We start from the raw sequence: 17,883 nt of genomic DNA, 5'->3' as shown, positions 1-17,883 counted from the left end.
TCCAAACATTGCTGCCACCCAACTACAGAGCCTTCCTTTGTCCCACCACCCAACACCATGGCTGACCAACAGGGCTTGTCTCCAGCCTTTGTCCCTTAACAGAGAAGGCAAAATACAGTAGGTTGCACTAAGGGCTTACTACACACTTCTCAGGACCCCAAAACCTTCCAGGGACACCCTCCTTTGTCCTGCTCATTTCCCTGAGTACCTTGTGCGCATGTCCGCTCTTTCCAGGCTTTGAGACTTCCTGGAAGTGCTGGTGAATTCAGTTTCAGAATCCGCTTGATGGCAGTGTTGTACCAGGAATTCCAGCCCGATCGTCACAGGATGCGCTCCCTCCACCCTTTGTGTAACAAAAAACGCCAACCTTTTCCACTAGGACTTCAATATAGCTGCTTAACTGAGCTGCACAAAGAGCCAAGGAGGGAGGACTTTGGCATTGACTCACAAGCCAGGGACTCTGCAGGGTCCTCTTTCCACACGCCACAGGCATGCCAGAGCCAAGGCTGAAGACCACTGGTGCTCTTGAGCACAGATCATCTCTTGGTGGAACAGCTGTTCAGGTAGACCTGAACAATCAGGCCATCTTCCTGGTGCTGAGACTCAAGATGTGAGAGGATTTGCCTCTGGTTGTCCTGTCAAGGCAGGCAGGCTGTTGGGGCCCTCTGTTGTGTAGATAAAACAGTCAAAACAAGAAATCTAGTAACCCCTCAACTACTCCTGCTCTATCCTTGCAAGATTGGAACCTCAAGTGTCTGAGACTGCACAGAAACAAAACCTGCACCCTTCCCCAGGCTTCATGTGTCTTAAAGTTTCTTCTAAACGTCTAAAACAAAATGAATGCACACTCACAAACATTAGTTCCTTCTCTTTGCCTCTGTCTCTGTCTCTGTCTCTGTCTCTCTCTCTCTCTCTCTCTTTATCTCTATTCTGCTTTATCTTTGTATGTGTGTCTGTTTCTTTTCTGGGAGTTTATGTAGATTTTCATTTTTCTTTATCACCCACTTACAATGCTGCTTAACATCATTATTTCCTCAGAACCATCAAATACACGTTGAAAATCTCTCCAAGCTAGGACACAGGCAAGGGAAGGCTATCGGAGAATTCCTAACAGACTGAGAAACATTGCGCCAGAATGTGAGAATACAGTTACAATATCTACAGAACCCAGAAACCAGCACCACAGCTACTGCCCCATACCTGAAACTCAACCTATTCCTTCAAGTGACCAACAGTCAACCTGAATTGGGACAAATATCCAGTGAGGCTCCTCTGACCAAAAGCTTTGGTGCAGAAGGAGGTTCACTAGTGAACTTTGAACTTTGACCCAAACCCAATGATCTAAGCCTAGCATAGGGTTCTGGGCACAAACAGCTGCCTGCCAGTCCCTGGACTGACCACCTGAGTTTGGTGACCAGGAGCTTCCTGAACCATGCTAATGCACACAAAGGATGCTCTTCCTGGATAAGGGCCGAAGGATGTCAGGTTCATGTTAAGGCCCACAAAGAACACCCAACCCTTCAGCTCAAACCCTAAGTATACTGACTCACATGTTCAGTTGATGATGTCTATGTAGGAGCCACTCCCAAAAGTGGCTCAATGTTGTTTCATCACACCATTGGCAAGGGGATCCAGAAGGGACAAGCCTTGAAACATATTCACCTGTGACCATCCATTGCTGAAAATGAGCATGGGATAGAGCGCAAGGCTAGAGAGCATTCAGGCCTGGCATGTGCTCAGCACAGGAGAACATGGAGAGATGCAGAGCAAATATCAAAGTCTGCAGGGGACCCCCACTCTTCCACACGGGGGTGCTGTAGCTACATAGAGCTTCAATGTCAGGATGGCCATTTCCTTCTGGATACTATTCCTATATCTGCCTGACCACAATGTGGTTCTTGTTTGACTCTGGGTTGCCTTCAGAATGGAGGCCCTCACAGCATGTTTTCTTTTTTGTTCTTTTTTTTTGCCAGTCGTGGGGCCTGAACTCTGTGCCTGGGCACTGTCCCTCAGCTCTTCAGCTCAAGGCTAGCGCTCTACCACCTGAGCCACAGCACCACTTCCAGCCTTTTCTGCTTATGTGTTGTGAAGGAATCGAATCCAGGGCCTCATGCATGCAAGGCAAACACTCTACCACTGAGCCATCTTCCCAGCCCCAAGCATGTTTTCTTTTACAGCATTATAAAAAAAAAACTCCCACCTGTCACGTATCTCAGCATTCAAAGGTGGCCACCATTGTCTATGTGACCTTAGGTAACACGGAACAATAGTCTGTACACCAGAGTACCAAAGGGCCATAACCTTGCCTATCCACAGCTGTCACTGGCCTACAAAATATAAGTTGTCAAAAGCATCCAGGACTATGTCTGATTTTCACCCTATCTTATCCAAGACCTTAGCTGGGACTTAGGAAATGTTGAGCTAGCCTAGAGTAGCACAAGCCTCTCCTCTAACATCAGGCTCCTTTGCCTGCTAAGCCTTGTGCTTAATTTCTATTGAGTAGGGAGGAGTGACGGCACGTGCTAACACTGTTCCCTGCAGAGGGAAGTAGGGTTGAGGCACAGCAGCTGCAGAACATTCTGAGCTGTCATTACTGGCCTAAGTTGATGGCCATGATGCATGCTAAAAATCCTCTGAGAAGGCCCATTAGAATTGGTCCAGATCCCTTCTTGGCCTTTTGGCTAAGATCAAGTGCAGAATCGGTCCAGGTAGGCAGGGTTTTCCCTAACCTGTGTCTGAGGGCAGAGCCAGGAAAAGCTTAGGAAGGGGAGCCTTTCCCGTTTCACGCCTACCGTGGGCATTCAGAGTCCTGGCCTGCAGGGTAGAACCAAAACACCTGCTTTAGTTCTGTGGTCCAGTGCTGTGCAACCAAGAGTCCAAGAGGGGGAGCAGCCATTTTGAAGTCCTAATAGAAAAGGTTGGTGCTTTTTTGCTCAGCAAAGAGCAGGAGGGAACAGGACAGGGCAGGAAGGGCAGGTTGTCATTCCTGGGCTATAACACTGCCATCAAGTGCATTCAGAAATGGAATCCACTAACACTCCTGCAAAGCTCTCTTAGAGCCTGAAGGGGAGCACATGTGCTCAGGGGACTAGAGACCGGCTGGACCAAAGAGGGTAACCCTGGAGGGATCTGGGGTCTTGGGAGGTATATGGGGAGCCCTTGGCTGAGCTGACCTGTGTCCGACTGGACTGAAGAAGCATTAGATAGAGACAGAAAATAAGCCAAGCAAACAGCTACTGCAGCTATTAGGCCACAGGATGCTGTGTCTGCGGTCAGATGGCAGCCATGTCTGGGAGGAATTCTGAGTAGTGTACGCAGAGCCCTGAGTACTTCTGGCTCTCTGACCATCTAACAGCCGGCCTCCATCTTTTTTTATTTTTTCCTGAGGAATCCGGCAGATGGCAACCAAGATGGCATCCCAGAATCAAGGAGGATCCCTGCTCAATACAACCTATCCCTTCTAGGAAGCCATGGCTGGAATATTGTGCCTGATTAGTGGCATCTAAACCAGCTGCCTTTGTTTCTGCATTGTGTCAGCCACTACTACTCAACCCTAGCATCAAGTTCTGACCCTTGGGGATTCTGTTTCGGTGACCCAGGAACAAAATCTTGTTTGTCTGTCTATCCTACACCTCTTTCACAGGCTCCATTAAGCTGTGTGTCTCTCGCCAAATATTCAAAACACACACACACACACACACAGAGTCCTTCTTTCTTTTTCTGTTTCTCTCTTCATTTCTCTGTGTGTCTCTCTGTGAGTCTCTTTCTACTGGGTATTTGTGCTGCCTTCCATGTTCCCTTAATGAACCCTTCAAAACCTACCTATGCTTTCTATTTTCTCAGGCCTTTAAGAACCCCTTGCCTACTTCATCAAATGACGTGACAGAGGGAAAGCTGGGGAGAATTCCTATCATACAGAAAGACATTTCCTCAAAAAGACCAAACATTGTCCCAATACCAGCAAGAAGTAGGGATACAACTATTATGTCCCTGACTCCCTCTTCACCCCAGGCCTTCTAGTGACCTAATGTTCAACCTGCATTGGGCCAAAGACCAGGTTTGGCCTCTGATAGATGCAGGTTTACTACTGAACTTTGAAACTTCGCCATCCACCAATTCCCATCCACCAACCTGAGCTGAGCACAGGATGCAAGGCACAGGAAAGGTCCATGACCTGGTGCTTCCCATCAGGCCCAATAAAGATGTTCTCCCTAGGACGGGGCTCCAGGAGGCCACTTCCTAGATATTTTTAGTCTTCAGTGCACTCGGTGAGACCTACAAGAAAGAACCATGTAACTATCCAGCTGAAACCCTGAGTGTACTGCCCCAGGCATTCAGTTGGTGACACCTGTGCAGGGCCACTCACTAAGGTGACTCAATGTTGCTCTCATCATATCATGGGCAAGGCATTCCAGAAGGGACAAGTCCCCAAATGCAGTTGCCTCTGACCTACCATTGCTAAGAGTGGGAATATAGGTGGTGGGATGAGGTGAGAGGTAGGCCTGACATATGCTAAGCACAGGAGAACCAGGAGAAATGGCAAAACAACTGTCCAGAGACTGTAGGGACCCTTCTCTTTCAAAGGTGGCATATATCCACAGAAGGCTTAAGTCAGGAGAGCCATTTCTTCCTGGACTCTACTCCTGTGAAAGACAGTGCCTGGATCCTCAGCCCACAGCAGTCACATAGAGAAGGGGATAAGTTACTTCTCCGGGGCCAGAGTGCTGCCTACTACAAGACCAAGTTCCCAACATTGATAAAGCCTTTGTGCAGCTGCATTCCAACTACTGGTGTAGAAGAAGGTAAGATAAAGCCAGGCACTAGTGGCTCATACCTGTAATCCTAGCTACTTAGGAGGCTGGGATTTAAGAATCTCAGTTCAAAGCCAGGTAGGACAGGAGAGTCCATGAGACTCTTACCTCCAATTAACAATGAGAAAACCAGAAGTGGAGCTGTGGCTCAAAGTGGTAGAGCACTATCTTTGAGCAGAAAATTTCAAGTTTAAGCCCCATGTCTGCCAAAAAGTAAAAGAAGAAAAAGAAAAGAACAAAACAAAAGATGATCTCTTGGATGGGATGCCAGAATATCGAGGTAGCCAGGAATGGGCCAAGGATGGCAAGACCATCATGGGTTCCTGAAAGGTAGCTCTGTGCAGCAGGGACCTTCCTGCTTGGGATCTGCCTGTGGCCCAGAAGAAAAGGGATGGAGGCAAACTATCCTGGTGGACCAAAAACCCCAAGATGCTGAGGGCTCTGCAGACACTGCCAGCAATTCCTCCCAGACACAGAGCTCAGAGCCTGTGCTTCCTGTGCCCCCATGAGAGCTACCATGTCTTGCCTTGTGAGCTTATCTCTAGCCTCTCACCCTTCCATGGCCAAGGTCTCTCCACAGTCTACCAAGATCCTGACCTCTTCAGGAGCACTCTACTTTGTCCTGCAGTATCAGAGTTTCCTGTATGCATGTGTCCTCCCCAGTTCTATCTACCCACGGAGAAGTGTTGCTGGATTCTGAAAACTGAACCCACTCAATGGCAGTGTTGTACCAGGTATGCTAACCTTCCTGCCCTGCTGTGCTCCCTCCACCCTTCATAAAGCAAAAAACACCAAACTTTCCTACTAGGAACCTTGGCTCCTACAGCTGTGGATAGGCAAGGCTGTAGCCCTTTGGTGCTCTGGTGCACAGAATATTGTTCCATGTGACCTAAGGTCAGGTGGACATGAATAGTGAATAGACATGAATTTTCCTACAGCCTTCCCTCTGTAGGCAAGGGTCTCTTTATATATATTTGTGAAAAGACTGTACAGAGGGGTTACAGTTACATAACTAAGCTAATGAGTACATTTCCTACTGAGCATTGTTACCTCCTTTGTTTTTCTCCTACCATCCCTTCCTACCCCACCTCCCCAACTCCTCTCTCCCCCCTACAAGTTGTAAAGTTCATTTCAACATACTGTCTTGTACATCTCATTGTTACAATGGGTTAACCTGTATCCTTATTTCAACATTTTGTTATTTCCCTTCCCTTCCCCAAATTAGAAATATATATATACAAGATGCAGGGCATCAAAATCAAATATAATGAAAACAGGGTTTATACCATGGGAGAAGAACATACAAAAGAAACCAAAAAATCACATAGTACATTATAAATACGTTGAAAACAATATCAAGCAAGAAAAAAAACACTTGTATCCCTATTTTGGGGTTCATTTCACTTAACATCATCTTCTATGGTCATATGTACATAGCTTTTGACCTTTTCTGTTTGTCCTAGACATATACTAGTTATTGCAAATAAAGGAAACCATGGGACCTATGTTTCTTTGGGCCTGGTTTACATCATTTAATATTTTTTTTCCAAGTCTTTCCATTTCCTAACAAATGGGGCAGTGTCATTTTTCTGATGGAGGCATAGAATTCCACTGTATATACATACCACATTTTCTTGATCCATTCATCTACTGAGGGGCATCTGGGTTGGTTCCATATCTTAGCTATGATAAATAATGCTGCAATAAACATAGTTGTGCTGGTGGCTTTAGTATGGCCTTGTTTGTGATCCTTTGGGTAAATGCCCAAAAGTGGGATTGCTGGGTCACAAGGGAGCTCTATGTGGAGTCTTTTGAGGAACCTCCATACTGCTTTTCAAAGTGGTTGGAAAAGTTCACACTCGCACCAACAATGCAGTAGTGTTCCCTTTTGGCCACATCCCCTCTGGCATCTGTAGTTACTAGATTTCTTGATTATAGCCATTCTAACTGGGGTGAGGTAGAATCTCAATGTTGCTTTGATTTGCATAAAACTGCAAAGCTTCTGCATGGCAAAGGACATAGCTAGCAAGATCAATAGAAAGCCTATGGATTGGGAGATCTTCACTAGCCATACAATGGACAAAGATCTCATATCTAAAATATACTTAGAACTCAAAAAATTAAATCCCCCAACAACAAATCTCAAAAAAACAACTGCCCAATTAATAAGTGGGCTAAAGACTTAAAGAGAACTTCTCTGAAGAGGAAATAAGAATGGCCAATAGAGGGGCTGGGAAGGTGGCTCAGTGGTAGAGCGCTTGCCTTGCATGCCTGAGGCCCTGAGTTCGATTCCTCAGCACCACATAAGCAAAAAGAAAAAAGCCGGAAGTGGCACTGTGGCTCAAGTGGTAGAGTGCTAGCCTTGAGCTGAAGAGCTGAGGGACAGCACCCAGGCCCAGAGTTCAGGCCCCATGACCGGACCCCCCCCAAAAAAAAGAATGGCCAATAGACACATGAAGAAATGCTCAACTTCTCTGGCCATAAAATAAATGCAAATCAAGGCAAGGGTTTCTTTACCACCTGATGAAATAGGAAATGTGGGGTAGTTTACCAGCAGTTCATAAAAAGTGGATAGAAATCTGCAAAAACACCCCAGATCCAAACAGAGATATAGGGAGAGACTATAGTACAGAGAAACAGAGAGAAACATACATAGAGGCAAAAAAAAGTGTATGTGTGTGTATATACGTGTATGCATACAGATGTGTGTTTTGGATAGTCAGAGAAAGACACACCAAGTCCAATGGATCCTGTGAAAGGATGAAGGGTTGACAGAAAAACAAGGTTTTATGTTTGGGCAAGCCCAAACAGAATCCCCAAGGGGATTCTGATGCCAGGGTGGGGCAGCAATGGCTCTAAGGGTACAGGGGTTCTTGTTTGACCCTAGGTTGTCTCCAGTACTTAGGCCCTTACAACATGCATGCTTTTATAGCATTACCATGCCTATGCTCCCATCTGTCATGTGTCTCAGCACCCAAAGGTAGCTACCACTACCACCTGACCTTATGTCACATGGAACAATATTCTGTGCACCAGAGCACCAAAGGGCTATAGCTCTCATTGGCCTACAACACATAAATTGTCACAAACATCCAGAAATCTATCTGAATTTTACCTTATGTTAAAGAAGACTTCATGTGAGACATGGAATAGTCAATGTTGAGCCAGCCTAGGCTAGCATGAACCTGTCTTCTGACATATGCCTGCTACTCTGGGTGACCTATCTATCCCTATGCAGCCTTGACCTAGATTTTGTGTGGCCAGGAGTGACTTAGTGTGCGAGGGATGTTCAATGGAGACAGCAACAGGGTTCAGGCATTGCAGCTGGGGGCCCTTCTGAGCTCTCACTGGTGGCCTGTGCTACAACCCTGAGCCAGTGGCCATGATGCATGCTAAGAATCCTGCGAAAAGGCCCAAGTAAGAATTGGTCCAAGGGCAAAGCCAAAAAAATGGTAGGGCAGAACCTGGGGTGGGATGGGATGCCTGGAGCGGGAGCCTTTCCCTTCTTGTACCTAATTCAGGCAGAAAGAAGACTCCCCAAAGTCCCTAGCCAACGAGGTCCAGCTAAAATCCCTACATTGGTTCTGTGTTCCTGTGCTGTGCAGCCCAGAAAACAAGTGGATAAGTAGCCATTTTGAAGTCCTAAAAGAAAAGAATGGCGTTTTTTGCTGTACAAAGGGTGGAGGGAGCACATGAGGAGGATGGACAGGGTGTGATTCCTGGTACAACACTGCCATTATTTGAATTATGAAACAGCATTCACTAGCACTTAGGCTAGATCTCTTAGAACTGGATGGGAGTGCATACACACAGGTGACTAGGAACCTATAAGACAAAGGAGGGTGCCCCTGACTGGATCTGGGGTTCCAGGAGGCATGTAGAAAGTTTTTAGCAGAGCCAACTGGTACCTAATTAAACTGAGGAAGGAAAGGAGGCCAGGTGGATGGCTAGGGTAGGTAGGAGAGTACAGGAAGTAAGTAGAGTATCTGTGGTCAGGTGGCAGCCATTTCTGAGAGGGATTTGGAACAATGTCTGCAGAGCCCGGAACATCTATGGCTCTGTGACCACCTGGACAGTTGGTCTCTATTTCAGAGGCTTTTTTGTTTTTTGGGTTTGTTTTTTTTTGATGAATCTGTCAGATGGGACCAAGGAGGGTGGGGTAGGAAATGTCCGTGGACCAAGGAGAAACCTAGACCAAGGAGGACCCCTGATCAACACTGCCCTATCCCTTCCAGGAATTCATGACTGGATTGTTGTGCCTGACTAATAGCATATCTTAGCCAACAGCCCTTGTTCCTGAATTCCTTCTAGGCAGTACTTTAAGAGTGCATCAGCACAAAGTCCATGGGCATACTGGGAATGCCCTGGAGTACTGGGCTATTATCTCAGACCTTCTATTAGTCACTTGTTCCCTTTTGTGGGTATTGCTTGTGAACTAGAGATCCTGGCCCTATCTCTGTCCAGGCAGATTCAGGAATAGTGTCCAAGAGGAAATGTCATTCCTGACAATGAAGCCTGTATAGCTACAGCACTCGTGTGGAAGTCGCCACTCACAGCCTCCTGCATCTCTCCAAGATCTTCTGTGATGACCACATAATAGGCTTGATGGATCCCCTACCTTTTGCCCCATCCCATGCTCACTTTCAGCAATGGGAGGTCACAGGACAATACATTTAGAGACTTGTCCCGTCTGAGTCCCTTGCCCCATGGTGTGATTGAGCAGCTTTAGGGAGTGGCCCCTGCACAGGTGCCATCAACTGAACATCTGAGTCAGTGTACTCAGGATTTGAGCTGAAAGGTTGGGTCTCTGTTCCTTGTAGGCCTAAACAAATGTGTCAAAATGGGAATATCTAACACATGCTATGTTCAGGGCCTCAAGAGGGAGAGTATACTTTGTGTACTTGAGCATGTTCCAGAATGCTCCAGGACACAGAGCTCAGATGTTCAGCCCAGTGGCTGATAGGTATCTTCCTGTGCCCAGTACATTTGCTAAGCTCAGGTGGGTGGGTGGAGGCCAAAGGCCCAAAGTCCTAAAGTTGTAGTAGAGAACTTCTTTCTGCACCATAGCTTTTGGTCATAGGAGCCTCACTGGATATTTGGCCCAACCCAGGTTGACCTTTAGGTCACTTTAAGGACTAGGGTCCAGCAAGGAGGCAGGGGCAAGGTATTGTAGCTATCCCAGTGCTTCTCAGTGTGCTAGGAATTCTCTTCCAGCCTGTGTCCTAGTTTAGAGTTGGCAAGGGGCATCTGATGGTCCTGGGAGAATAAAAATGATATGCAGGGTTTTAAGAATATGAGAAATGGAAATCTATATAAATACTGAGCACACACACACACACAGAGAACAGAGACAGAGAGACACTGACAGAAAGAGGAGCTAGTATGTGTTTGACTGTGTGTTTCAGACAGTTGGGACAAGAGTCACTAAGAGTTATGGGACCTGGGGAAGGGGTACAGGGTGAAGAGGCAAAGGAAGTTTTGTTTCTGTGCAATCTCAGACCCTTGGGGGCCCAAATCGGGCAAGGATGGGGCAGGAGTGGCTGAAGGGAAACAAGATTTCTTGTTTTGACAGAGGGCTCAGGCTCCACTGCCTGCTTTGACAGCATAACTTATGAATCCTCCTTCCTGTCTTGTGTCTCAGCCCCAAGAACATGATCTGATGTGGAGGTCCACCTGAGCAGCAGTCCCACTGAGAGATGATCTGTGCTAAAGAGCATCAGAGGGCTTTAGCCACCTTTCCCATTCTTCATTCCTGACCTGTTACCAAAAGTTGTGCCAGAAAAATAGTAGGTTAGAATGCCCAGTGGGGTGGGATCCCTGGAAATGGAACCATTCCATTTTTGTGCCTAAGGCAGGCAGAAAAAATACCTGCCAGGGAAGACCAAGTCTCTACTTGGGTTCTGTGTGCTATGGTTATATAGCCCCAGAGTTCAAAGGGGTTGGTGGGTTTTGTTTGTTTTTTACCTTGCAGAGGGCAGAGGGAGCACATCAGGGGAGAAGAGCAAGCGCATGTACCTGGTACAACACTGCCATCCAGTAGATCCAGAAAAGGAATCACACTTTTGTGAGTGAGCAACCCCTGGAAGGGTTGCAAAGGATTCTGGTTACCACGGACAAAGGGGGTGCCCTAGGAGGGCTCTTGGTCCTGGGAGGCCCGTGGGGAACCCATGGGGAATCGACCTGTGTCCTCCTCGGGCTTAGGAAACCTCAGAGGTGGGGAAAAACCCTAAGTGGCCAGCGAGGGTAACTGCAAGCAGGCACAAGAAGCACAGGTTCTCTGGTCTGGTGGCTGCCATGTCTGGAAGGGATTAGAGGAAAGGTCTGCAGAGCCCTTAGCATCTCCAGGCTCCCTCCGCCCTTTGTGGAGCAAAAAAACTCCAACCTTTTCCACCAGGATTCCAAAATGGCTGCTCACCCAGATGGCCTCTGGGCTGGACAGACTGGGTGCACAAAACACAAGCCTGCCATGGACTTGCAGTCTTTTAGCCTACATCAGACACAAGAAAGGAAAGTGAGGGAGGTACGGTGGGAGGGAGCAAAAAAAAAAAAAAACAATTTAAAAAAAGAATTGGGCGGCTGAAGAACCCGAGACACAGGGTTCCGCAGATGCTGCCCTCAATCCCTTCCTGACATGGCAGCCACCTCAACACAGAGCCAGGGCTTCCTGTTCCTGCTCGGAGACACCCTAGCTGGCAGCCTGGTCTTTCTTCCCACCTTGACCCTTTAAAGACCAGGCAGACACGGGTCAGCTGTGCCAAGGGATCTCCATGCGCTTCCCAGGACCCCAAAACCCTCCAGGGCGCCGGTATCTGTCCAGTGGGTCTCTGAGTTCCCTGTGCGCATGTGCGGCCCCTTCTAATTCTGAGAGCGCACAGGGAAAGTGCTGGTGAATCCTGTTTCTAAATCCGCTTGGTGGCGGTGTTGTACCAGGAATGCCCAGCTGCCCTGCCCCTGCTGTACTCCCTCCGCCCTTTGCAGAACAAAAAAAACGCCAACCTTTACCTTTACTGCTAGCAATACAAAATGGCTGCTCACTTACTTGGGCTTTGGACTGCACAACCTACGTGCACAGTACCTTAAATAGGGATTTGGGCTCTGCCCAATGGACCAGGGACTCTAAAGGGTTTTCTATCTGCCTTAGGCACAAAAAGGGACAGGCTCCACCTCCAGCTATCTTAACTCTCTGGGAGTTCCAATCTACCCTTCCCTAGTCTCTGCCTTTGGGCAAGAAATCCTAATACCAAGCCTTATCCTTATGTGAAAGAGCAGGACAGCCAGGGACACACTCCCCAGATAGGACTGTTTACACTGTACATCCTGCCCCCCCACCAAAAAAAAAAAAACAGTACAAGTGTGCCAAATTAACACCTAGCAGGCCAGGTCCAAGACTTTTTTTTTTTTTTTTTTTGGTCCATCCTGGGGCTTAAACTCTGGGCCTGAGCCCTGTCCCTCAGCTCTTCAGCTCAAAGCAAGCGCTCTACCACTTGAGCCACAGAGCCACCCTTTTCTGCTTATGTGGTGCTAAGGAATCGAACCCAGGGCCTCATGCATGCAAGGCAAACACTCTACCACTGAGCCACCTTCCAGCCCAGGTCAAAGAATTTTTGAAGAATCTTAAAAGTATATAAACCTATAAGTCCCTACACTCCCCACTCTGTGTCTCCCAGACCCCTGCTCCAGGTTACATGGGAGTCCTTCTGTCGCCAGGACTAAACCTATTGTGGTCTGCTAAGGTCTCCGCCTTCTTTCTCTCATCTGTTTGATCTTTCCTAACACTCCTGATTCAGTTTCCTAACACCAACCCTACTGTCTAACCACCTGGACTCTTCAGGACCCACTCAGCTTTGTAGCAGAGGCCACCAGTGAGATAAGTGGCCTGAAGCTGCAGTGCCCTGCTCCTATACCCAGGGACTGGCTGCCTGGGCTTCTCTTCTGCCTGTGAGCCTTGCGCAGACGAGGCAAACAACTGTTGGTTGGGCCATGGACTCCCCATAAGCCTCCATGAACCCCAGAACTGTCCAGGGACACCCTTCTTTGTCTTGCCCACCCCCAGTACATTATGCACAACACTCCCAGTTCTAAGAGCTGGAGGAAGTACTGATGAATTATGTGTCCTAATCCCGCTTGATGGCAGTGTTGTACCAGAAACAACATCCAGCCCTTTGCCTACTGCCCTCCCTCCGCCCTTTGTGGAGCAAAAAACACCAACCTTCTCTACTAGGACTACAAAATGTCTGCTCATTCAGTGGGTGAACTGATCTGCACAGCCTGGATGCAACAAAACCCAGGCAGGGACTTGAGAATTCTCCTTTTGCTTGTTTTAGTCACAAGAAGGAAAAGCTCCCTCTCTAGACATCCCATCCCCAGAGGGGCCCTAACCAATCCTTTCCTTATCTCTGCCCTTGGGCAGAGATTAGAAAGTTGGACCTTGCACACTGGTTTTGGACAACACTGATGTCTGCCCACCTGGACCAACTCTGACTCAGGCCTTCTCTCAGGACTCTTGGTGTGCATCATGAACATTGGCTCAGGGTCACAGCAGAAGCCACCACTGGGTGTCCAAGGGTGTCATGAAACTGTGCCTTCACTTTGTTGAAAGAATCAAACAGGTACTCACTCATGTCACATGAGTTCACTCATACTGGAGTTCTCTTTACATGGTACTTAGGCAGGATAAATTGAAGAAAATGAGACCTGGTTAGGGCAACTCAGAAACATTGTATTTAGAAATACAGAAGCACTATCTTTGCTTCAAAGAGAAACAACAGGATGCATTCCTTCCTGAGAGATGCATTTCTCACCCCAAGAATTAACATTTGTTTGGCAGGATGTATCCCCTCTTCCTGACAGAAATGCTCCCCCAAAGTAATTAAAAGAACCAGAATGGTAAACAAGAGCCAGAAACTTAGAAAGCATAATAACACCAAGACTGACTGAGAGCAAAGATAAACTCCTATCCTTCCTTATCTAAGTCAGACCCCCAGCCTTTACCATATAAATACCCCTGACAGCCAAAGAGCTATGTGTCTCTTCTAAAACACTCACACTCCCTTTAGAGTGTCTCTGCTCTGCTGCTTTCTGTCTGCTTGTTTACTTACTCAGTAAAGCTCTGTCAAGTTTTCTTGCCATTATGACTTGTCCAGAAATTCTTATTCTGTGATTGAAGTGAAGGGCCCTAAGTGCAGAGTACCTACTTTTAAAGGGGAACTTCATAAACCCCCACCTGCATCCCATGACACTATTAAAAGGATAAGTATGTCCCCCAGGTGGGCAGGTAGATGCCACTTGGCACACATGCACACATACACACATACACACACACACACACACACATACACATACACACACACATCTTGACTCTGGGCCTTGGTTCAGTTCTTGCTTCCCATCTCTTAACAGAAGTCTTGGAACAAGTGCAGTCACTTGAATACTGAAGCTACCATTATAGTACTGGGTCACATGCAAAGACAAGCTTCTGAACGCTGGGTTGTATAGACAAAATAAGAATCATTGGGATCCTTAGTGACCATTGCATTGCAACAATTTTTTGTTGTTGTTATGGTGGTGGTGGTGGTGGTGACTGTGGGGTCCCGAGGCTTGAACTCAGGGCCTGAGCACTGTCCCTGACCTTGTTTGCGCAAAGCTAGCCCTCCACTACTTTAAGCCACTTCATTTTCTGTTGGCTAATTGAAGGAAAGAGTCCCACGGAGTTTCCTGACCAAGCTGGCTTTGAACCATGATCCTCAGATCTCAGCCTCCTGGGAAGCTAGGATTACAAGAATAAGCCACCAGTGCCTGGCCCAACAGATGGTTTTAAACCTGTAGGTTTGTTTTTTTTTTTAAAGGATTTCTTTCAATAATGGGGCTTGGGATTAGCCTGTGTTAGAGAATGTTCACAGAATACTTAAGGATTTGTGACACATTGCAGTATCACCAGGGGAACTAGAAAAAAGTTGATTTCTCCAGAACACTGGGGATGGAGAACCAAGCCCAGGGAGCTGAGACAATGTACCACACTGGTCAGGGATACCACATATTCACAGGTTCTTGGAAGCATGGGGCTCTGTGCAACAGGGAACCTCCTGGGTCCAAGGACCCACTTGCTTACCACTTGTGAGTTTCTGCACACACACAAACACAAAAAAGGGATGAAGGCCAAATGTTCATGTGGTCGCAGAGCCTGGAGATGCACAAGGCTCTGCAGATCCTAACTGCAAGAACCTGTGCTTCTTGTGCCTGCCTACTGCTATCCTAGCTGGCCACCTGGGCTGGTCTCCCACTTTTGAGGTTTCCTCAGCACAGTGAGCCATAGGTCAGCTCTGCCATGGGCAGCCCACACACCTCCCAGGACTCAGAGTCCTCGAAGAGAACTCTTCTTTGTCCGGTGGTAACCAGAATCTCTTGGGCATGTATGCACCCTTTTTAGTTCTAAACTCACAGACGTGTTGGTGGATTCCTTTTCTGGATCTGGTTGATGGCAGTGTTGTACCTGTCCTTTTCCCTGATGTGCTCCTTCTGCCCTTTGCACCATAAAAAACACCAACGTTTTTGAGCTATGTAGCCCTGGTACACAGAACCCAAGCTGAGAGAGACTTTCATCTTCCCAGGCAGGTACTTTTTCTGCCATGCCTTAGGCACAAGGAAGGAATGGTGCCCCTTCCAGGGATCCCACCCCCTGGACATTCTAACCTACTACCCTTTTTCTGGCACAACCTTTGGTAATAGGTCAGGAAGAATAGCAATGGTGGCTGAAGCTCTTTGGTGCTCTTGAGAACAGATCATCTCTCAATAGGACTGCTGCTCAGTTGGACTTCCATAAAGTTTCTGCTGCTGAGATGCAAGACAGAGAGGAAGATTGACAACTTACAACTTATGCTGTCAAAGCAGGCAGGCAGTAGAACCCTCCGTTCTATAGATGTCAAAACAATAAATCTACGGGGGCGTTTATGCTTCAGGCCGGTAATCCTAGATACTCAGGAAGTGGTAGAGAGCTAGCATTGAGTAAAAGAGCTTAGCAACAGTGCCCAGGCTCTGAGTTCAAGCCCATAACAGAAAAGAGAGAGAGAGAAAGAGAGGGAGAAGGAGAGAGAGAAAGAAAGAAAGAAAGAAAGAAAGAAAGAAAGAAAGAAAGAAAGAAAGAAAGAAAGAAAGAAATCCTGTACCCCTTCAACTATTCCTGCCCCACCCCTGCCAGATTTGGACCCCCTAAGTGCATATGATTGCACAAAAACAAAATCTCCTTTGTCCACAATATACCCATTCCCTGGGCTCCATATATGTCAGCATCTATTGTCCTGTCTGAAATACATGGTACATTCTTCAACACATACTAGTTCCTTCTCTTTGTGCCTGTTTGGTTGTCTCTGTTCTGCACTAATTGTGTGTGTGTCTGTTTCTCTTCTGGGTATTTATGTAGATTTAGATTTCTAGATCTTATCCCCTTACAACCCTGCATAATGTTTTTATGAGATTCCCAGGTCTCAGCCTTTTGAGTAGCTACGATTACAGGCATGAGCCACAAGCACCTGACTCCAATTCTTGGTTCTTTTAGTGGTTAATGGGAGATAAGACTCCTGGACTTTGCTGTTTGGGCTAGCTTCCAACTGAGATCTTCAGATGTCAGCCTCCTGAATAGATAGGATTACAGAGAGAACCTAGGTGCCCAGAAACCTAGGTTTCCCCCAACCCTTTCTTTCCTGCCTGAGCAGTAGTGGGAAGGCAGCAGTACAAAGACCCCAGGATTGCTGGTAACTTAGGCTAGTACTATGTAGCTCTCTAGGCCCTGTGGAATTTTCTTGTTCTCTACCTTGGGTGTCATCTTTAGAGAGGAGATCCAGGTATTGTCTTTGGCCATGCAGAAACAAACAGGAGGAAATGGCCATCCTGACATTAACACCATGTGTTGATGCAGGACCCTTGTGTAGAAGAGAGGCTCCTGCAAAGGGCTGGCATCTCTCTTGGTTCTCAAGTTCTACTCTCAGCATGGGTAGATCAGAGGTGACTGAATTTGGAGACTTATCCCTTTACCTGTGGTTTGGTAAGGCAATACTGAGTGACCGAAAAGAGGTGCCCTCCCTACATAGTTGCCACCAACTCTCTAGAGTGCAGGCAGGGTTTCACTTGTTGTGGTTAGGTGGTAATTTCTTGTAGGTCTCATGAAGTACAGTGAGACTAGGAAGTGAAGTCCTCAGACTCTTGCCCAGAGAGAGCATCCTTAGTGAGCATAGGATGGGTAGGAAGAGCCTGGCCACAGAGCTCTGGTCAGACCCCTGGGACTGGTAGGCAGCTTCTTGTTCCCCAAACAACTATGCTGAGCTCAGGCTTGTGGGTGCCAAAGTTCCAAATTCCAGTAGTGAACCTGCTTCTGTAGCATAGCTTTTGGTGAGAGTAATCTCTCTGGTTCTCTGACCCATCCCAAGTTGAACTTAAGGTCACATTAATGGCTAAGATGGTGAGGGAGGCAGAGGCAGGATAGATATGGCACTGGTTGTTGGCGCTGGTATTCTCTTATTCTGGAGAAATGCCTCTTAGTCTAAGAATTCTCTCACAGCCTGAACTTGCTAGTTGAGGTCTTCCTTTAATGCAAATTGGGGAGAGATTCTTTTGGGTCCTCAGGGAGTAACAATGTTAGGGTTGTGAAGGGATGAGGAAGAGATAATGGAAATGTAATCTTGCCTATGTCTTTCTTTGGAGCAAATGGGTAATGGGTTCTTGATGGTAATGAGGCAGTAAGAAAATTAGGCATAGGTGTTGAAAGGATCCTTCACGTCCATCCCAGGGGACCACCTGGAGGCAAGCAGGCACACGAGAAAGATTATTATAAGGTTTATGAGAGAGAAAAGGGGGGAGAGAGAAAGAGAGAGATTTTCCCTGCCCGAGCGCTCACGGAAGTGGAGTTTTAAATTTGGGGCCAAATTTGATTGTAAAGAAACTTAGTTGTGTCCTTCCCACGATAAGTGACCAGAGGCAAAAGGAGGTAAAAGCTTGCTGCGGAGGGTCCTTGGCAGTGCAATTTGGTCCAAAAAATACCAATGATCAGATCATCACTTTCCAATGGCATCCCCCAGCTACT

The 17,883-nt window shown here is 47.2% G+C and overlaps 1 long non-coding RNA gene across 1 annotated transcript in view; it reads right to left on the bottom strand.

Moving 5' to 3' along the window:
- Positions 1–4,185: 4,185 nt before the first annotated feature.
- Positions 4,186–17,883, bottom strand: part of LOC106000671 — a 40,961-nt gene continuing 27,263 nt past the window's right edge. The window contains exon 3 of the long non-coding RNA XR_001175802.1: positions 4,186–4,275. This is a non-coding gene — a long non-coding RNA (uncharacterized LOC106000671). The remainder of the gene's footprint in view (positions 4,276–17,883) is intronic.

Source organism: Dipodomys ordii, unplaced genomic scaffold (genome assembly GCF_000151885.1).
Source record: "Dipodomys ordii isolate 6190 unplaced genomic scaffold, Dord_2.0 Scaffold233, whole genome shotgun sequence".
NCBI lineage: Eukaryota > Metazoa > Chordata > Mammalia > Rodentia > Heteromyidae > Dipodomys > Dipodomys ordii.
The sequence above is the reverse complement of the archived record's forward strand: the minus strand, read 5'-3'. Positions and strand labels throughout refer to the sequence as shown.